At 35.5% G+C, this 23819-nt stretch overlaps 1 protein-coding gene across 1 annotated transcript in view; it reads left to right on the forward strand.

The window, feature by feature from the left end:
* LOC143715006 (rab effector Noc2-like) overlaps positions 1-23819 on the forward strand; it is a 175061-nt gene that overhangs the window by 22869 nt on the left and 128373 nt on the right. The gene's annotated exons all lie outside the window — the stretch shown is intronic.

The following is a 23819-nucleotide window of genomic DNA, read 5'->3' on the forward strand; positions in this document are numbered from 1 at the left end:
TTTTTTCTTTAGAAGAACTAGTTGTTCAAATGTTAGAACTTGGATGAAGAACATTAATAATAGATTATGAATTATTCCCAAGACATTTAATTTCTATACTGATAATCAATACAGTCTCAGACAGACCGCCCACGTTCTGACCATCTAAAGCATATTGCAGATAAAACCGGGAAGCACTTGTGAAAATCTCAGAGTACAAAGGGAAGTCCTGTTTGCACTGCAACTCTGGAGTTTAGCTGCACAGGTTTTTATCATGTCTGGTGACCAAGACTATGGCAGTGAAACTAAATACAGTATGTGTTGCACAAAAATATTTAGCCATTACTTGCAAATACTGTGGGTTCTTTTAGTACGATAAACACGTAAAACTGCACAGCATTGACCCACCAAATCATTTGACGAATAGTCACATATCAGTAACAGGCTAATATAACATTGCATTTTACGTTCCTTGCAGCTAATTCATTACGATGACATAAAATAGTGTGATCAAATGTACAGGTAATACAAAAACTAATTTGTTACCTCATTCGTGAACATGATTCGTGAATTCCATACATCTGGATAGTAAAAATGACATCCACTTGTTCCACTTTCCTTCATAGCGTCATCAATCTTCGCCTTTGTTATTGTTTTGAAAATGCAACCTCTGGCGGCAAAAATTTACAATATTGTGCCATTAAGTGAATGAGTTGAGAAAGAAATCGGATGTGTATCATTATATTGGATCCGTGCGTGCATGGGGTCTTAAAGTGACAGCAATCTATAAATACCAGCTGTTGTCTGTCATGTTAATCAATCAAACAAAACACAGCTTAAACAAATATTAATTAACACACACACACACACACACACCCCACAAGCTTTAGAAGCTCTGCCCTCTGTGCGGGGAGCACCAGCTCATTTGCATTTAAAGGGAAACCCACGAAACGACGTGTTTTTACTGACCCTCAAAAAGGGACAATTTTAACATGCTGTACAAAATTATCTGTGGGGTATTTTGAGCTTAAACTTCACATACACTCTGGGGACAACAGAGACTTATTTTACATTATTGTAAAAAGGGGCATTATACCACCCCTTTAAGTAAAAAATGGAAATCTAAATCACATCGCCCCCCCCCCCCCTTTTTTTTTCTTGCTGATCCAAAAAAAGATCTCAATCGTGACTTAAACTATAATATGATTTGAACCGTGAGTTTTGTTATCCATTGAACCTCTAACGGTTCCCATCATGGCATCATTTTGTGGATTTATTTTTAATTAATTAGTTTCGGTTTAATTCCTTCTTTTTTTATTGATAAAATTGTATTAATTAAACAATTTATAAACCTGAACATGTATGTATTTGCAGTCTTTTTAAGACATTTCACATTTTTGGAAAATCGAGTTCTTTAAAATGGAGTCAATGATCCTAGGGTTCTATATAGAACACCATTTAACCAGGTTGTTTTTATGAGGAAAAACAAATCACTGTGACTTTGAATCCATTGACATTTCAGTCAAATGGTTTCTTACTGAGTACACATTTCTTTACCAGAATAACCTACACTTATACATTTTGCTTCAGTTTGGCTTCATTGTGTGTACTTTTTTTAGGCCTATTTTTTACCATTTCCCCACCTACATCATGAACACTTTCAGCAGCAGAACAGCAAAAGTGAAAATGATGGTTGACAAAGGTTGACACCAATAATGAGATAAGTAATGAGTAGTCACAGTAAGGTGAATCAGGCCGTATTGTTTGTGGTCAGACTGATGATGTACTATTGGACATTAATAAGAAAAATCTCATCTCTTTTAAGAAGGCTCCTTCAAGCTTCTGGAGAAATCAAATTGCTGCCTCTGTTGATCGGTGTGTGTGTGTAAGGTTCAGGGTCATCGTGAAAGGAGGAGATGAAAGAGGAATCATTTAGCCTTCCAACCTCAGACAGTTCAAAACCACAGGCAGACTGTAATGCAGCCTAAAACATTCAGTGTGATCATGTCGAGTACATTAAAAATCAATAAATACAAATAGCTGATTCAGATTTAAATTGTGCTCCTAGAATAGAACCACAATGCAATTGTATATGGACTTTTCCTCTGTCAGATGCTTTAAAGGAACGTTTGATACTTATTGCAGTTTTCACAAATATTAAATTCTTTCCACAAAGTTTTTCCTTCATACGGGTCCATAAAAAAAATGTGCAGTTCATTTTTAGTTCAACAAAACTGCACCGCTGTGAATAAAATAGGCTTCATTTCCAACTCAGAGCTGCAAAATGTGATAGAGGCTCCATGAGCAAGACAGCTGCTGGCAAACTGTCTTATCACAGGTTAGGAAGATAATAGAGGCTTGTTGTCAAAAAGATTGTTTCTTACTGGATTTGGAGACAGTTTTGACACTTTTGTCACTGCTCTTCCTGTTAGATGAGTGCTCTAGGTTTGCAACTAAAACATTCTTGACTTTTTCTTTCTTTCATTTTTTTATCTGGATGACATATCATCTTCCTGTTCCATGTCAGCTCAGGCTTCACTTACGTTTTAACCCTTTGTTTTTAGAAATTCTGACTACTAGTATTTTTAGTAGTGATGGTGCATGTTATATTTCAACTTAAAACACTTGCCCTCATGTCATTCCAAACCTGTATGACTTACTTTCTTATCCAGAACAAGTGTTTCAACTGTTTTGTCCATACAGTTAAAGTCCCTGGACCCCATTGGCATTGTAGACGAAAAAAGTTTTTGTTTAGCTGATAATAAATTGTAATTAAACTTATTTAATCAACAAAAAAATAGTTATTTTACATTACTCACAAGGCAGTTTATATATACAGTCATGGTCAGAATTAATCAGAATTAATGCACCCCTGGTAAATATGATCAAAACTGGCTGTAAAAAATAAATCTTCGTTTATCCTTTTGATCTTTCATTCAAAAAATTGCCAAAAATCTAACCTTTCATAGAAGTAAAAGAATTGAAAGTGGAGGGGAAATCACATTATGAAATACATTTTTTTCTCAAAAACACGGTGGCCACAATTATTGGAACCCTTTTATTAAATACTTTTTGCAATCTCCTTTTTTTAAGATAACAGCTCTGAGTTTTCTCCTATAATGTCTGATGAGTTTGGAGAACACCTGACAGGAGATCAGAGACCATTCCTCCATACAGAATCTCTCCAGATCCTGTAGATTCCCAGATCCATGTTGGTGCTTCTCCTCTTCAGTTCACTCCACTCGTCAGGTCAGGGAACTGGGATGGCCATGGCAGAAGCTTCATTTTGTGCTCTGTAACACATTTTTGTGTTGATTTTGATATTTGTTTTGAATCGTTGTCCAGATGGAAGATCCTCCTCACCGTGCATTAAGGCAATATAGACACACGTCCTCTTCCTGGCAGATTCATAAAATCTTTATTTGATTGTAATTTCTTAATTATTGCCCTGATGGTCAAAATGGGGATTTTCAATTCTTTAGCTATTTTCTTACAGCCACTTTCTATTTTGTGATGCTCAACAATCTTTTGATGCTCATCAGAACTATATTCTTTGGTTTTACTCATTGTGATGGATGATTAAGGGAATTTGGCCTTTGAGTTTCCTCATATTCAAACTCCTGTGAAACAAGAAGTCATAGCTAGACAGTTTCATGTTCCTAGTAACCCTGGTGTGCTAAAAAAAAGGTAAACATTAATGGGAATATACTTCAGAGATATTTTACTCGTAAAAAATTCTAGGGGTAACAATTACTGTGGCCAACGTGTTTTGGAGAAAAACATTTATTTCATAATGTGATTTCCCCCCCACTTTCAATTCTTTTACTTCAATGAAAGGTTAGGTTTTTGGCAATTTTTTGAATGAAAGATCAAAAGGATAAACGATGCAGATTTATTTTTTACAGCCAGTTTTGATCATATTTACCAGGGGTGCCATTAATTCTGACCATGACTGTAAACTTATTGATGATATGATGTTTCTACTCTAATTTGTTGATAAAATACAACATTTAATTGGTGGCTATAATGTCTTGTATTAGTTTAAAGAATGTTTGAATAAATCTTTTACAAAAACAAGTTATCGCTAACAAGTTAAGTAAAATATAATGAATGTGTAATAGTGCATATTTTTTGCACAATCTCTTTTGTGTGTTTTTTTTTTACTGTCTATCCATGATTGAAACACTGATTGTCATAATTATTTGTTAACAAACAAGTATTCATTACTTCAATGAGCTCATTGTTTCTGCCTTAACTTGTTACTTTGTTTAAATTAATACCTTTTTAGCTAACTGTGACTTTGTATTTGTACATTTCTGAAATACATAACTTAGACAGTCATGCACTTTCTGTAAAGCTGCTTACATGAGACATTATACATTTCGTACATCTAAAAATATATCTTCTGATATTCTTTCATGTTTATTTTGTGCTTTTACTAGTGGTAAAGTGTAAGATATGATCAGTTCACGCTTGAACTGTGTCATGTCACATTAATGAGAGTCAAAAGGGAATTTATTGCTAGAATTTTGTGATAGGACTGACCTTTTGAAAGCTGAGACTTTTTCTAATCAAAATTAACCATCGTTACTGTTCGTATCACTGTGTATACAAGTGCTGAGGATGCATAAGAAGCTGAAATTCAGATATGGTAATAGGCGTTTTGTTTCCGACTCGTGCAGTAAGCGGTAGACCAATCACAACAGACGATTGTCACAACTGACCAATCAGAGCAGAGTAGGCTCTTTGAAAGGAGGTGTTTAGAGAGACCAAATCTTTTATCAAACTGTTTCAGGCATTGTGAGAAAAGAGGGGATGCTGCAATGTATATTATGAGAAAAAATTTTTTTTGACCTTGGATGCATGTAAACCTAATTCAGGAGATCTCTAAAAAAAATTAGGAACCTTTAAAATGGCATAATATGCACATTTAAAAAAAAAAAAAAAATATTATCAAGCCAGTGCTAGTGTCCACAAAGGTGACATGTTTATTTGTTGTAGATAATCTACAATGCGTGCGCAAGTTAGACGCTAACGCAGTCTGGAGAACCGCTAAAGAAAGTCACGGGTTCAGTCAGTGATTTCGGCCCTCCAAAAACATTGTGGTCCAAAAAAATTCCGGTTGCTAGAAATTCTGTGCTCATTCTATTAGTGCTATAGACATGCCTGACATCTGAAAACGCCTAGCTATGGTCGCTTGAGAGCATTTTGGCAGCGCAGCATCTTTTTATTTATTTTTTCAGTTGATACGCTTTGCTTGTTATGATACAGAATATCCGGGAAAGTGTTACTAGTATCTCATTTCACACATATGTTGTTTCTGTGTTGATTCTATATTAAAATGTCAATTTAATGTAACGTATTTTCTCTGGCTCTTGTTTTAAATTATTTTGTTCTGTTATTATGCTTGTTGTTGTCATCTGTTGACGTTGAACAAGCAGAATGTGGCGGTTGGTCGGTGTGATATTTGTCCCGCCCCTCCTCCACTGTGATTGGACGGTTAGGTAAAAAGTGACAGTGATGAGCGCTGCGTTTTACCCCAAAGTTGAACATTCTTCGACTCTCGGCGACCAGTAAAAAGAGCCGCTTCAGGCCGTGTGTCCACCACAGCGTTTTTTCAATTGTTTTCAATGGGAGTGCCACGCTTTTAAAACACCATGAGCGTAACGAGGTGCTGAGCGTTTTTTTCACGCTGAAGCGCTGAGTGCCCAGCGTTTTTTACTGGTCGCCGAGAGTTGAAGAATGTTCAAATTTGGGTAAAACGCAGCGCTCATCACTGTCACTTTTTACCCAACCGTCCAATCACAGTGGCGGAGGGGCGGGACAAATATCACACCAACCAACTGTCACAACATTCTTTCTGTACAACGACATCAACCAGCTGAGCTAAACGAACAAAATGGATGAAAAATAAATTTGTAGTATGCAACAAATTATCTGCAAAATCAGTTACAAGTAAACTGTGCTGCGGATATTCTGTATCATAGCAACAAAGCGTCTCAACTGAAAAAACGCTGCGCTGCCAAAACGCTCTCTAGCGCCCACAGCTAGGCGTTTTCAACAGAGCGTCTAGCGTTTTCAGCTGGCTAAAAAAGCATTGGTGGACACACGGCCTCAGTGTGAAAAAAACACTCGGCGCCTCGTTACGCTCATGGCGTTTAAAAAACGCGGCGCTCCCATTGAAAACAATTGGAAAAATACGCCAGCTGCGTGAAAAAACGCTTTTGTGGACACACAGCCTTATGCTCTATAAATAAATTAACTAACTTAATTACCATTACTTTCCCAACTAGACCACTAAAAAATCTCATAAATTGAGTAAACGTGATCTGGACACCTGAATAGAGACTTGGGATTGGACCAGTAAGCAGCCATGTATCAATGCCCAAGCAATGACCCAGAACACCCTGGCAACCACATAGCAACATGAACAAATCACTCAGAACACCTCAGTATCCATGTAGTAGAGTCCTTGAAACCAGTTTTGCATGAACACCGTGCAAATTATCGTCATATTATTTTCTACTGCAAATAAGAACAGAATAAGAAAGTAACTTGCTGCGTTTCATTTGTAAGAAGGCCAACTGATCTGATGATCCTCATGAATATTTCCATTAGATTCTGAAAAGGTCAAAGAAAGACCCATTTAAGAAGTAATAAAATGTTTGTTGGGGTTTGATAGGATTTGTTGCTTTCCTGCTGCGCAGTCACATATTCAATATAAGGCCTGTTTTTGCAAGAGCTTCTGTGCATAAAGCTTAAAAATATTGAAGAAATAATGTACAGTATAAAGGATGGAATTAAAGGAATATTTCACATAATTTAATTATATCTTCACCCTAATTTTTTGGGTTACACTTTATTTTCGATGGGCCACTTTAGACATACACGTACTGTACTCTACTGTAGTTGCTAAGTTACTTATAGGTATATGTCAACTAACTCTTATTAGAGTATTAGTAGACTGTAAGTTTAGTAGAATTTAACATGTTAGTTAGAAGTTGACATGTTGTTGCAAAGTTACTTAAAGTGTTAGCAGATATTAAGCAGACAGGTAACTAATGACTGGTTGTTGATATGTAGTTGCAAATTATAGTTAGTAGAATGTCTAAAGTGCTAAAATATATTAGCACTTTAGGTATTTTGACTCAAAATAAAGTGTTACCCATTTTTGCCATGACACACATGCTTTGAAATGTTTTTTATTTATTTTTGTCCATACAGTCAATATCAATGGGGTCCATTTGGGAAATGTCTAAAGCCTTATTCGGACGGGACTAGTTTAACATGGAGAGGTGGGGTAATGTAATAATAACCGGAGCTGCTCAGGAATTTTAGTCTCGTCCGAATGTGCCATCTCAGTAATGTCAGTAAAGATTACGGTGACTTTTACCTTCAGTAAAAAGGCCTGGAAAAATTACCTCAGGTAATACTAATCCCCTGTGTATAATCCCGCTGTAAATATGTACATAATTATTCCGTCTTTTCCTGTTTAAAAGTAGTTTTCTGGGTTTTTCAAGTAAATAGGCGCTTGAAAAAGTTCTAGAAAAAGTTCTCTTGTTGCGTTCTAGACGCTGGGACAAGTCTGTGGCAAAACTCAAGTGTTTTCCACATACTATACAGATTAAAAAGAATATCGAAAGCACTTTTTAGAGGCACAAGATGCAGGTGAAACTCTAAAAAATTAGAATATCGTGCAAAAGGTCGTGTATTTCAGTAATTCAAATTAAAAGGTGAAACTAATATATTTAATATATATAACTATATAGATATGCATGATTATACTTTTCAGAGGGCCGACATTTCTGTATTTAAAATACTTTTTTTTAATTGATTTCATGTAATATTCTAATTTTCTGAGATTTTGAATTTGGGGCTTTCATAAGCTGCAAGCCATAATCATCAAAATTATAACTTTTGCACGATATTCTAATTTTTCGAGTTTTACCTGTATGTACCTATTATCAACATACTACAATCTGAATTTATTTAAGACATCCGACCGGAGCTAACTGTTTTATATATACAAATATAGGTTATATATATATGTGCGTACATGATATCAGGAAGCAAACTAATACGCACATGTTGACCAGGTGGTGACGGCGGTGCGTAAATCGAGTTATCCCTCCCACTTCTTTTAGTTTTACTGAGATATCTTATCCTGTGAGAATTGGCCATTATTATTACTGACATCCTGTGGTAAAATTACATTAGTCCACCTCTCCATGTTAAAATAGTCCCGTCCGAATAGGGCTATTGTGTTTTCAAAACGGTTACCAACATTCTTCAAAATATCTTCTTTTGTGTTCAGCAGGAGAAAGTAATTCAGAGTTGGAATGAGAGGGAGTAAATGATGACAGAATATTTATTTTTAGGTGAACTATCCATTTAAATCCGAATTATTTAATTTATTCCCACATTCAAGTGCAACCACTCAGCGATGCTGAAAAAAGATTCGGTTAGAAATTAAGCATTTCCCATTTACCTCAAAAAGAACTCTATGTTGACATGCACCTCGTCCCCATTAGCCATGTCACAGAAATGTCACCTTGCCCTCCAGCACAGAGCTCAGCTTCAGTGACCCCGTCTCCTGTCACATCCTGCTTAAACACACTAACCTTGAAATCACAGCACATCACAGCGCAGTTAGCCACAGATATGTGTTGTCAGACGCTCTTTCATCCCCCCTCTGTATTTGAGCAGTGAACGATGGGTAAAGAAAGAGTTGGACAGTGATGGGCTTCATGTGAAATCACTTATTAGCCTCAGGGTTTCACTTTGGTTTCATGGTACTCTGAAAAGCCTTCTGTTGCACATCACGGATAGGAGAAGTTTCTGAATTTGTGTTGGGAGTGTAGTGGGATTGGCAGGATCCTGATTCAGGTTGAACATACACTACTGTTTAAAAGTGTGGGCTTGATAAGATGTTTTGAAAATAGGTTTTTGAAAAGTCTCACCTAGGCTGCATTTATTTGATCATAAATGCAGTAAAAACAGTAATATTGTGAAAGATTATTAGTTTATAATGACTGTTTTCTATCTGAAAATATTCCAGAATGTAATTGATTTCTGTGATACAGAGCTGAATTTTTTTTAACCGAATTTATTTGAAATAAAAAATTTGTAACAGTGTCTTTACTGTTACTTATGATAAATGTATGCATATTTGCTGAATAGAAATATTCCTTTTGAAAAAAAAATGACTGAGCTATAACTTTTGAATGGTAGTATACTTGATGAATCTTATAATAATGCTACCAGAATTGAACAATTACAGTTTATTTTATGATATATACACTATTGTTTTAACCCTTCGGAGTCTTGGGCTATTTTGGCCGTTTTTGAGTACTTTTATTTTTTTTAAATTTTGCAACATAAAAAAATGTTTACCATACCAATGTTTGGTATAATTTTTTTCAGCACAACATCACCTATATGATCAGACAATTAGTTTTTCACTTTGATGTACTCTATCAACATACTGGACCCAAAATCACACAAAAAACACAAAATCCGAATAGAAAAATTATAACTTTTCTACTACAAAAAACACAAACATGCTCAATGAAGCATTTTAAAAGGTTTAAAATGTTAACACAAGTTGTAAATGTCAACATATACAGGTACAATTCAGATATAATCAACCTATATACAAAAAAAATATGATTTACAAAAAAAAGCGTGTGTAGCCATAGGCTTTTTCTCTTTCTTTTTAGCGCAGCCACTTTTTAAAAAATGTTGTGCTCACAATTATTCAGAGAGCTATATTTAAGACCTTGCATTCCCAGAGTATGAGGGTTCGCAAATAGTGCAAATACAACATAAAAAATTTAAAATTGAGATAAAAATTAAACTATATGCAGCAAAAAGCAGGTGTGGCAATAGGCGTTTTTTCTTTTCTTTTTTGCTTAGAAACTCTACAAAAAATTTCATGTACAATTACACAGATATCTACATTACAGGGCTTTCATTCCTTGAGTAAGAGGGGTTCCTCAATACTGCAAATATACCATACAAAAGGTAAAATGAACACAAAATCAAATTATACATACAACTATTTACAGCAAATATCAGGTGTTTTTTATTTTTATTTTTTATCTGTGCCACTCCTCAAAACAGTTTAGCTAAATCTACTTCTAAACTACCTAAACTACTCCTAAACTACCTAAACTATCTACACTACTCCTAAATCTACTCAAACTCTTCCAAAAACTAGCAATAATCTCTCTCTATATATATAACGTATATATGTCTATTTTTATCAACTCCGTAAATCCTCTGTGTGTTCAATTTTGCGTCTTTGCTCAGTTGGCTCCTCCTCCATTCCCTAAAATGTGCAGCCTGAATAGCAGAGTCAGCAGATTCACACATTTTTCTCCGTTTTGTTTTATGACAAAAACCGACGAAGTTATTAGAATAAATGCAACGCCTGTCGCATCCCATCTTGCGTTCTTTTACGAACGCGTCAGTATTTTTTTATATAAAGTTTAAATGATCATATCTCCGTTTTTACTTGGTCTATCAACACAAAACAAAAAGTAAAATAGAATTTCAAGCCAGCACTTTCGACAGAAGTGGACGGCAGCGCTCAACGTGACTTTGTTTTTATGCTTCGACGTCTTTAAACTGGTCATGTAACTTGATCACGCCGGCGTGATCGGCGACCCCGAAGAGTTAAAAATTCTATAATCATGAATAAATATAGACATTGTGTTAGGGATTCGAAATATATTGGTACCATTCTTTTTTCATCTTGTACATTATAATGTTGATACATGATTGATTTTAGTTTGTAGTGTTTTATCTTTACAGAGACCATAAAATGAAAGTGCTTATTGGTATTGACAAGAAATTTAATATTGGCATAGTTCAATTTTTTTTTTTTTTTTTGCCTGGTCTTGAAGCAGAAAGTTCACAGAGAGTTCATTGAAATATTGGTGTTGCCAAACCATATTTGTACGTGTGTACAGGGCGGGCATCACTGTGTTGTACATATGTTAATTCAGGGAGGCAGACATGAGGTGAATACTTGACACTGTAATTTAATCACTATGGCTGCCCATGTCTTATACGCTTGTGTATAGACCCTAAATTTCAAAGGTTGTTAGCATTGTAATTTAGTTGATGTTAGCATAGTTTCTACATAATAGGCAGAGACTACTAGAAGTAATCCATTGGCTCATTTTAAGACTCACTAACCTGTAATAAACATTTATTTTGTCAGAACTTGCTGTTTTTTACGCTAATAAAAACACAAGATGCATTAAAACAAAAACATGGATGGACATTAGCTGCTTTTTTAGGGAATAAATGCTAGTTTAGTCTTTCATGGAAAGATCTGGAAAGCACAAGGCCCACAGAGCAATCAATTCTGCATCCATCCGTTCGGCCTGTGCTATCAGATTACTTCTTGCTCTCTTCCCAGGACCTGTGGTTTTATCAGAGAGCGTCAGTGTTACACAGCCCCTCTGCCGGTGCATCCCCTGCCCTCTCAGGTTAAACACACAGCCACAATAAATACAGATGGCTCGAGCAACGCTGATACTGTCCCAGGAGGCTGAACTACAAGTCAGCTCTGTTTGAGAAGCGTTTTCATCTACAGGAAATAGCTTACCAACACAGGAGAGAGATTCACAGCATGCTCCAAGATTCAAAATGTGAAAGCAACATTAACAGCCGTTTAAAAAGCAATCCACATTAAAAAAAATATGGTCGTAAGTACATGCATATATGCTTACAGCACTCCCCTGAGTTTTTTTATTTTTTTTGATTGATCCTATTATCCTAAATTATATACACATGTTATTATATTACTTGATAAAGTAGATAAAGGTAAAGTTCTTTCAAATTTTATGAAAGAAGTATCTTATGCTCACCAAAGATGCATTTATTTGATCATAACCAGTAATATTGTGAAATACACTGCCTGGCAAAAAAAAGTCACTGTTTGGAATTAAATAGGCAAATGCTTAAGATTCAATGTTTGGATCATTATCGCAGTGATGATGTTTCTTGCATGTTATTTGTTTGGGAACAGTTCTTCTAACCCTAACTGATGTAGTTTGTAGCTTTTCATTTCTTAAACAGCCATGTAGGAAGACGCATCATGACCATATTCCAGGAGGACAATGTCAAGATTAATCCGGCTCCTCTTGATGGAATTAACATCACAGCATTTATTTCCATCAAGAAGTGCATCAGTTTTTTATCTAGATCTTGTATTGACAATGCATGAGTCCAGCACTCTGTAAAGTCTCCTCCAGCACATCCCAAAGACTTTCAATGAATATAAGGCCTGGACTCAGAGAAGCCGATTCATGTGTGAAAATGTTTCATAGTTAACAGAAACTAAAACCATAAAAAAATCTTCTGTTGCTTTAAATTAAATAAATGTTAACTAAAGTTTAAATGTCTTATATTTTATTTTATTTCAGCTAGTTGCCAAGGTAACATGTCTCATTTTCATTTAGTTTAACTGGATGTACTTAAATAACAAATTAAAACAAATAAAAATTAATAAAAACTACAAGACAAATCGCATAAAAATGACAAAATAAAACTTTAACTGAAATTCAAATGAAAACAGTAAATATAAAAATAAAAACTAATAAAAAATATTAAAACTATTAAAGTATTTGATAATAAAATAACACTACACGCCTTAATCATTATTTTTAAAAAGTTTAAACTAATTTGACCTTTTAAACACTTTTTAATTTAAGATTTTTGGGGAGTAACATCACATGGCATTTTTAAAACTTGAACTAATGGTCCGCAGGCCTTCTATGATATAGTTTCCTTGTTATAATGACCATCATATGATTGACAAAATATTTAATAAGTCATATAGGTTTGAAATGGCAAGCGACTGAGTTGATAGTATTTGAGCGATCCTTTAAGGAATTTTATTTCAACTACGTATTTGTATACCTTTGATAAATTCTTAAAGGGATAGTTCATCCAAAAATGAAAATAATGTCATCATTTACTTACTTACACGTAAGTTCCAAACCTTTATTAATTGATTTCTTCTGCTGGACACAAAAGAAGATATTTTGAAGAATACGGGTAACCAAACAGTTGATAAACCCCATTGAGTTCCATCATATGGAATAACTTAAGGGTGAGTAAATGACAGAATTTTCATTTTTGGGTGAACTATCTCTTTAATTCACTGGAGGGACGTTGAGATACTAAAGCAGTGCAAATTATCTGATGAATCTAGACTATAATGTACTTCTAAGCACAAAAGATAACTGTGCCACATCACTTATCACAGATTCACAGAGCCAGTGTGTCATTGGAAAGTTTTGTTTGTTGAATAAGTTTGCTAAAACGTTTCTAAATTTCTATAGTTATAGAAACTTGACAATTTCCTCCATCTCTTTGCCAGGCCTTCAGATATAAATTCAGCCCTGTTCCACTCTAAATACTTCTCTTTTTCATTTTAAGCCAGAAGGATTTGCTTTGCAGAGATTAGTGCGGTCCTATATCAGCCACAATGTCTGCTCTAAACTTGCCATAATATTCTGTGCTGAAATGGAGAACAAATTGCAACCAATATGATCCAAAGCCAATAATTCTGCTTGGCAAGTAGTCCAATATGATGAGAAATATCACTTCGGTTCGAGTGATAATGCTGCCAGTGCCAAGTGCAGAAAGTGCTCATGCAAATTAATAGGCTTGTTAGGTAACGGATAGGATAGGCCCTGAAATGTCCTGCCGTCTAAATCTATACTGAGTGTGGGATTGGATTGATCTACTCTGTTCTCCAGGGAACAAAGACTGCCCAGAGGCTGGATCCTCCATGCCAGTGACAAAAACAGTTTAGTTCATTTGATTAGTCAGTGCCAGAGAAGTGGGGCTGACAGTTGAAGTGCTGAGCAGATTTGTCAGAGTTCACTTATTTTAACAGTCTCCCCAGAAGTATTTGATTGTACAAAAAATGTGAAAGCCCTGGGTGAGATCTGTCAATACAGTATCGAATGCAGGGCAGCCTAGCATATTTTATATATCATTTTTGTCTCATTTATATCATGATATAATCAAGCAATATCACAAGAGTAACGAGCGCAATATCACACGAGTGATGTTTTTGTCCCGAATAGGACGAGGGCAAATGTGATATTGATTTTATACAACAGTTCAATAAATAAGTTAATAATGCGTTATATTTAAGATACAATATTGTCTGCTTTTATATTGTTTGCTGATGAAAATATAACATATAAAGACAGGGCAGAAATGTTGAACTGTAAAAGCATTAAAAATCTTAGCGATCCAAAACCTTTGACTGGTAGTATTTGTAGGAAAAAAATATTGTGAGTTGCAACAGCTTTTAGTAGAGCATTTTGAAAAAAACATGATGGTCTGGCTGTATTTTGAGATATAGCCTAATGTTGCACTGCAGTTCCTAATAAAATTATAAACGAATAAATGATATAAATAAATATATAAATGTTCCATACAGTATGTGTCATAGAAGAATTTCTTCTTCTTTTTTTACATCAACACTGTGGTAGTGAAGTTTGAATAAACCAGTCAAGCTCAGAAATATGGTAATCTCAAAGCATTTCGTATTGAAAATATATAGAAAAACATTGTGCCACTGTAATCGTACCTATTGTCACCATTTGACAGGTAGCAGAATTACTCTGTCTTGCTGTGTTGTAATGAACTCTTACAAATCATTAATTGCCTTCATTCGTGATCTGCATGGTGGCATGTAACCTGCTATTACGGAAATAACCCATTAATGCCATGCTCATGACTAATACACAATTATTCAAAGACTTCTCAATAATTTTATTTCAGAATGGGATGTTTTTTGTGGCATTCTGTTTGTCAAACTTGTTTCAGAAATCACACTGGATGTGAATAAGTTGTAATTCATTAAAAAAAAGTCATTGCAATTAACTATAAAATAATTCAATTAAATGATTCATTACTCCACACCGCTGAAGAATGTACGTCAAGAACCCATTTTAGCGATTATAACGAGGAGTGACTATTTTTAGAGAACTGAACTGTTAGAGAATTTGTTTGACCTTTTGGAAAGTCCTTGTTAACTATATTCTTGGTGAAACTCTGAACTATGGAAAGGCTTGAGGATGCAGCTGTCAGTCAAGCGGTGGTCGCAGGAGAATGTTTTATGAGCTCTTACAACTTATGATGTGGACACAGAAGAGCTGGGCCTGAGGCATAAACACTGTCACACTTTTTTTTTTTTTTTATACACTCCCTTTCATGCTGTTTCATGATATAAAGCTTGGGCACAGAACTGGTTTATTCCTGTAGGATACGCAATCTCTGTTAGAGGGAAAATGGGGAAAGTGCTGGTGCTTTGAGTTTTAAAACGTATGTCTTTTGGCGAAATTGGAAAATTCTGTTAATATTTACTCACCCTCATGTCATTCCAAGCCTGTATGACTTTCACTCTTACAGTATGTGTAACACAAAATGGTGCATTTCAGAAGACTGTCCTGACCACTCTTTTCCATAAAGAAAGTAAATGGAAGAGGTCTTTGCTGACAAAAATAAAATCATAAAAGGATCACAAGTATCATCCTTTATTCCAAGTCTTCGTGCTTGCGTTTGAGGAACATGATGAAATGTGGATGATATTTCTTGAAAAACTGGACTGTACAAAGTATGAATATCTAATTAAATGAATTAATTTAATTTCTTTAAAGAAGTTCATACTTTAAAACATTTGTTACAAAGATTTTTGTTTCAAATAAATGCTGTTCTTTTGAACTTTTACTCAAAGAATCCTGAAAAAATGAATCACTATTTCCACCACAATAAGTAGCACAACTGTTTTCAACATTGATAATGTTTCTTGAGCACCAAATCAGCATAGAATGATTTCTGAAGGATCATGTGACGCGTGTAATGATACTGAAAATTCCGATTTACATCAAAGAAAAGAAAAAAAAACATTTTAAAATAGTAAATGGTAATATTGTGAAGCATTCTTTCACATGTCATGTAAGCATGATTCCGCATGAACCAGTGAGCTTTTTTTGCACATCAAACAAGTACGCTTGAGCTGCTGTTGACCATATTTGATGTGAATAAAACCCTAAATTAAATCTCTTCATCATAAAATGATTATGTCCTTCAGCTTTATTCATATGGATTACTTTTAATTTGACTTTATGGAATTTTTTAAGCTTAGTTTTGGTGAAATGGATTTTCAATGGAGGAACAGATATTGTATTTCGAAGATAAATGAAAGCCTTATCTGTTAGGAATGACATAAGGGTGAATAAATGATGACTGAGTTTTTACTTTTGGTTGAACTGTTCCTTTAAAGTCACAGTCTCCAAACAGGATGTTCTTAAAAAAAAATACCATTCTTGTTCCACAGGAAGAAAACAAATCTTGCTGGTTTGGAATGACATGATGAAATAATGATATAATTTAAATGTTCTGGGGTCAAATACTCCAGGCCCAGCTTTGACTGACATTCACAATCACCAAATCTCTGCACCACAAGCCATTGTCCACATGACACTCTCTGGTCCTGGGTGGCCTAATGAAGTTCTGGCTTATTTGTCCTGGGTCGCGGAGCTCAAACGGTGCTTTTGGTCACCAGTGGTTGCACACCAACCCGCTACAAAAACTAATTTCACGAGACACTGCCCCCACATTCAAATTAGCGATGCTATCACAAGACTAATTAAAATGCCAAGAGGAAATTGTTCAGTGCGATTTGCCTTTCATTCATCATATCTCAAATTTGCCAAATTTGATGTTTGCTATAATTGCTAAAGGCTAAAGGTATGTTTATCAGGTGCATCTTGAGATGTTCAGTCATTTAACACCCCTAAGCTCTGATGCTGTGGGACAGAAGGCAAGAGGAGAGCTACAGTGTGGGTTAATATTACTGGCTACACCCCTATTCCTCATTCTAGCCAATAGGATTAGATCTGACCAAGCCATGTGACCAAAACCATTTCATATGTCTCCTATAAAAGCCCATGTGTTTCCTGTCACAGCGCAATTTGTCTTATCACAACCGAGGTCTGCAACAGTCATTTAAATAGCAAGCATAGTTTAAAGGTCTGCCAAAGATACTACTGTAAGCTTGATATTTCGTAGGTCAATTATATTTTGTCTGGATCTAATCTTTAATTTCTTTAGATTTATATATATATATATATATATATATATATATATACAGGTCCTTCTCAAATTTGCATATTGTGATAAAGTTCATTATTTTCCATAACGTAATGATAAAAATTAAACTTTCATATATTTTAGATTCATTGCACACCAACTGAAATATTTCAGGTCTTTTATTGTTTTAATACTGATGATTTTGGCATACGGCTCATGAAAACCCAAAATTCCTGTCTCAAAAAATTAGCATATCATGAAAAGGGTCTCTAAACAAGCTATTAACCTAATCATCAGAATCAACTAATTAACTCTAAACACCTACAAACGATTCTTGAGGCTTTTAAAAACTCCCAGCCTGTTTCATTACTCAAAACCGCAATCATGGGTAAGACTGCCGACCTGACTGCTGTCCAGAAGGCCATCATTGACACCCTCAAGCAAGAGGCTAAGACACAGAAAGAAATTTCTGAACAAATAGGCTGTACCCAGAGTGCTGTATCAAGGCACCTCAGTGGGAAGTCTGTGGGAAGGAAAAAGTGTGGCAAAAAACGCTGCACAACGAGAAGAGGTGACCGGACCCTGAGGAAGATTGTGGAGAAGGACCGATTCCAGACCTTGGGGGACCTGCGGAAGCAGTGGACTGAGTCTGGAGTAGAAACATCCAGAGCCACCGTGCAAAGGCGTGTGCAGGAAATGGGCTACAGGTGCCGCATTCCCCAGGGCAAGCCACTTTTGAACCAGAAACAGCGGCAGAAGCGCCTGACCTGGGCTACAGAGAAGCAGCAGTGGACTGTTGCTCAATGGTCCAAAGTACTTTTTTCGGATGAAAGCAAATTTTGCGTGTCATTCGGAAATCAAGGTGCCAGAGTCTGGAGGAAGACTGGGGAGAAGGAAATGCCAAAATGCCTGAAGTCCAGTGTCCAGTACCCACAGTCAGTGATGGTATGTCAGCTGCTGGTGTTGGTCCACTGTGTTTTATCAAAGGCAGGGTCAATGCAGCTAGCTATCAGGAGATTTTGGAGCACTTCATGCTTCCATCTGCTGAAAAGCTGTATGGAGATGAAGATTTCATTTTTCAGCACGACCTGGCACCTGCTCACAGTGCCAAAACCACTGGTAAATGGTTTACTGACCATGGTATTACTGTGCTCAATTGGCCTGCCAACTCTCCTGACCTGAACCCCATAGAGAATCTGTGGGATATTGTGAAGAGAAAGTTGAGAGACGCAAGACCCAACACTCTGGATGAGCTTAAGGCCGCTATCGAAGCATCCTGGGCCTCCATAACACCTCAGCAGTGCCACAGGCTGATTGCCTCCATGCCACGCCGCATTGAAGCAGTCATTTCTGCAAAAGGATTCCCGACCAGGTATTGAGTGCATAACTGAACATAATTATTTGAAGGTTGACTTTTTTTGTATTAAAAACTCTTCTTTTATTGGTCGGATGAAATATGCTAATTTTTTTAGATGGAATTTTGGGTTTTCATGAGCTGTATGCCAAAATCATCAGTATTAAAACAATAAAAGACATGAAATATTTCAGTTGGTGTGCAATGAATCTAAAATATATGAAAGTTTAATTTTTATCATTACATTATGGAAAATAATTAACTTTATCACAATATGCAAATTTTTTGAGAAGGACCTGTATATATGTATATATATATATTACTGCAGATCTTTATGACTTTGTATCCGATTATTTGGTATTTTAATGACAAGGTTTGTTTAGGTGAAAAATTAAAGTTATTGTCAAAATAATTTTAATCCAATATTGATACAAATATATGCGTGTTGAAAGATCTTTTTTTTCTGATCCACCCCTCCCATCCCCCATCTTGGACACTTATTTGTAATTGATCCTCGTCTGAAATACCATTCATGTGTCCAACTTAAAAGATAAAGGATCAGTTTTCTTCACCTCTTTAAATGGATAAGCCTATTTCTATCCTAACCACAATTTGGGAGTCATTAATTTACATACTGTATCCCGATAATGCATGTTTGAGCTGTTTTAACTGAAAGCAACTTGCACTGACATCTTAAAACGTCAATGCCATTGTTTTATTTCAAGATGCACACCAGTAATGTTTTTTTAAAGGCATGTTTATAAAAGCTACTTAAAATTCCTAATTGAACCAAGGTCTAATCCAGGCTTAATCTAAACCTTGTCTGTGAAACCAGGCCTATATGTTTTTTATTAAATAGAGGTGTGGATGTATATGATTGATTCAATCTGGTTTATGTTCCATTCCAAACTGTAAAAGAGTTTATTATAATGAAGTGGTGGAGAAAATAGGGAATAGAAATACAACAGAAGTTCCAATGAACAAATATGACAAATTATCTTTAAGCCTGTGTGTGTGTGTGTGTGTGTGTGTATATACATTAGGTGAACAAGGTATGATGGAATGCTTTGTGTATGTTTGTTGAAGAAGAGAGATTCATTCCCTGTGGTATATGCCTGGAGATAATGAGTCTCTAGATATTTATGTACACAGAGACATGGTTACTTCTGTATTTCATCTTCTAATACTCCTCACGGATCTTTGAAATAACACCTACACGTTACCCAAACGTGCCAAACACGGCAACAATCGCGCCCGGGCTCGGGCCGCAGCAAACGAACCCAGTGTGAAAGCCCCCTTATTCACTGCTTCCCCCCCCCAATTCAGGGAATTAGAACTGCAGTTCACCCAATGATTTGTCTTAATATGATGGTTTAGGTGACATATGGAGTAGATACAGGTGGTGCTTTTTTTATTTAAAGCTTGTTCGTCGACATTCATGACACTTGAGCTTTAATTTAAGTCTGGAGTAGAGATGCACGATACTGCACTTGTGTACTCATAGTAAAACTCTCTAGTACAACAACCAAAACCATACAGCTCTTACAGGTACAGAACGGTGCTTGTGACAAAGAAACACAGACAACAGAGCAAACGGAGAGCAGAATGGATATATCAGAGAAGGATGTCTATGAAGTAAATGTATCAAATTAAAAGAATGTTAAATAAATTAAAAATGTACGCCTATATAGCGTAGTGGCACAGATGCAAGAGCTAACTAAATCGGATATGTAAGTGAAAACTTGAACTGTTACATGATTTATGTATAACGAGTGGTTCCCTGCATTATCACATGACAAGAAGTTTACTGTGTGCAAACATCTGTCAGCAAACTCCTGACGAATTCACACAAAGTTCTCAACATGCCCGTCTTTGCGAGTATCCTAGTAAACGCAGTTGGTCTTAAGTAAACGTGAACAGTCGAGAAATAAAACGCATGTGTAACAGTATATCTGAACTGTGCATTCGGTCGTAAAGGGACAGCAGCTTAATAAAACTGCTATTGTGTTTTTATTGTTAATCAATCAACAAAGGACAAAGAAATCACCCACTGCTCTTGACCAAATGACTTTTGTAACTTTAATAAAGATTCATCTATATTTCATTTATACAGTGAAGACTATGCAGTTATTTTGCATTTGATTACTTTATTCAAATGATGTACCTGAAAACTACTGTAAGAACTACCTAAAAACATGAAAAGCACTGTTTATTTCATTTGTATCTTTGTTCTATTGTATTTATTTGTGCTATTTTTAATTGGATTATTTGTTTACTTGTCTTTAATAATGTTTTACATTTACCTCAATTAGGCTAAAAGTTTTTGCTTCAGGATCAAAATTGTATTAGAGAATTATTTCACTGGTGTCTAAATATTTGAACCACTGACCCAACCAGGCCAGTAGAAAAGAAATCCTTAGCATTGAGCCCTGCTAAATCAGCTCTAAATATGCACTGCGCTATTAATGAAAGATAAAATATGGTGCAATAGAATGAACAGTGAAAGTAACAGAAGCTTGTATTTTAACAGGTATATTAAAGCCCTAAAATAAGGAAATATATATTTGCTAAACAAAGCAACGAATATGATTCATATTATTTTTGGTTTCTCTGCCTAATATATTTCTAAATTACAAATGCTGTAAAAATACAGGTATCGGTATCGGTGAATATCAAAAATGAAAGTTTGTGTATCGGACCCGCTGTGTTATCGGTGCATCCCTAAACTAAAGTGTGTCATTTCTGGTTCTCTAGCGACACCTAACAGAGTCTCAAAAATATTTGCTTCTTAAACACTCACTGCATCTGCCATTTGGCTGTTGTAACAGATACTCTCGTCCCAAGTTTCACAATTGTTTGGGCTGGTTGGAACCAAAGCTGTTTAATTCTACCACAGAGTCACAGAGTTCCACCTTGTGTGGAAATCAATGTACCAATGGATTACTTTATGTATATAATTTATATTTGTTCATTTATTCATTTATATAAAAAATATGTTCCCCCTCACACATGAGACACAAATGGCTCCGTGATTGTGGAGTGACCCAGTTATCGCTGCACATTAGGCTACTCTTGACTCCTCTGGTAGAACCTTTTTTTATAGTCATTTGGAAGGAAATTTTTTCTTATAAAAGTCTGGCAAATGTGAAGTCTGGTGCATTTACATTGTTTTTAATGTCACCTTATCGTTTAAAAAACTTTGGTCAGTTCAAGGCTAATTTATGCAATTTTATAGTATTTATTTGAAAATTAAAAGAGCAGTTTCATTTTTATCCTTGTATTGTTCAACTGGTCAAGGTTGAAATGGGATTTAGCTAGTAATAAGTAATGCAATAGTTTTTAGAGAAAGTAATTGGTACTGTAATCTAGTTACACTGTTGAAGATGTAATTAGTAGCTAGTAATTAACTGATACTTTTTAAACCCGGCACCCTAAAAATAAGCAATGTACAGTAGTCACCATTTGAAGTGGATCAAAAAAGTTAATCAAAGCTGTCCTAAGACAAGAACGGGTATTGTTCAACATTCATGTATAACTTTGATGAAAGGTTTTGATCCTCTTCAAATGTTGACTACTGTATATTTTTTTTACCCAGAAACACCCTGTAGGGTGATTATGATACACTGATATGATATGATAGCATAGCATCGTGATTATGCTTATGTGGGCTGCTATAAAAACTAGGGGGCTCATAAGGTGGCAAAAACAGAAATTCCAGGCATTTTGTGTCATTCAAGTGGATCGTTTTCTAAATTACATGTTATCTCCCTCTGATGAAACTCAGTTTTGTGAAAATGACTGTTCACACCATTGTAAGCTATTTTTTTCCCCACTGTGAATGAACTGATTGCAGTAGTAGTTTAAAGTTGTACTTTTTCCTCTTGGTGGCTAGCACAAATTGGTACCCTGGGGAATACAAAACGGTTGCTTCCTGCATGCCTTTGGCTTCTGCACTAAACACAAAACTTTCATCTATACTCAAAGAATATTTAACATTTATTTCCTTTGCATGATTCTTACGCACATCAAAAACAGTCATAGGTGAAGACCAATGCAAAACAAGCAAGGCTATATATTTTCTTAGATGATTGATTGACCCTGCAAGCTAGATTTACATTATTTTGTCTGGTCAGGGGTTGTTTAAATGGAGTTGTAACTGAGCAGGTACAGCTGGGAGATGGTGTTTGCCAAGACTCCAGCAGCTGCTGTCAGTCCTGACATTTCAGAGTCCGCTGTCCATCACTTCTTAATCGTCTTCCTGCTACAACATGGCCTGGCCTGCCGCACATCAGTCTGTCTCTGGTATATCAATGTGAGAGAGACTTGCACTATAGACTGTATGTGCTCAGAACATCTCTAGAGCATTGTGGTGTTTGTTTCTGAGGGGTCATGTGTTTTGACATGCAGTTACTTGTCTGTTGGATTCTGTGGTTTGAAATGAACATGAATGAGCATAACCTTTTTCCATCTATATTGAGTTGACATTCATTAAAGTACCAAATGGAAATGCCATACAACAAAGATAGTGAAATATATTTCAAATATACTCCTGTAAGGAACCTAGCTATATGAAATATTAATAATCAATAATAACTTGTTATGATTAATTATGAATATTTGGGTCAGTTAATTTGATTAACTTGACATGGCTAAATTAATATTACAATCAATTAATCAATTCGTCCAACGAACTCTTTTGATTATTAATTTATTCTAAGAAAAGGGTATCTTCCCTGGCCACAGAAGAATAACTATTTCTTAGCATGTACAGCGTTTGAGCATGTAGCAAGAACAAACCGTAAAGGGACTTCGTGTTGCAAGCGAATCAGAACCAAATACATAAAGTGCATAAGTTTTATTAACTAAATCATAAACATAAATAAACTAAACACACATATATACAGAAATACAGAAATAGGTTAGTGATAGGATTAAATTGGAAACCGGAAAAAGGGACTATGAGAAGAACCATCAGAATTTCATTTTCACATTTCATTGAATTGAATACTTGCATTTGTAGTGGGAACAATTGGTAACACTTTAAGGTAAGGGTACATGAATTATCATAAAATCATGCATGAATTCTGCATTCATTCATGCATTAATATCTCATGAATCATCAGGAACTAACTCAAGTTCAACATTTTTCATTCATGACTTCATGGATGAACAACACCTTAAATAAAACATTAACTAAGATGAGCACATCATCATGAGTTATGATTTATTACGCATGATCATGATGTTTTCTTTGTTCACAGTTATGCCACCGTTAATAGCACATTGTTCATCAGTGTTTCATAGGACTAGTCACCACTTTAGTTGAGGGGCCACACACATCGTGAAGTCCTTGATA

This window comes from Siphateles boraxobius, unplaced genomic scaffold (assembly GCF_051911475.1).
Source record: "Siphateles boraxobius isolate OS27281-9 unplaced genomic scaffold, OSU_SipBor_1 56, whole genome shotgun sequence".
NCBI classification, from domain to species: domain Eukaryota; kingdom Metazoa; phylum Chordata; class Actinopteri; order Cypriniformes; family Leuciscidae; genus Siphateles; species Siphateles boraxobius.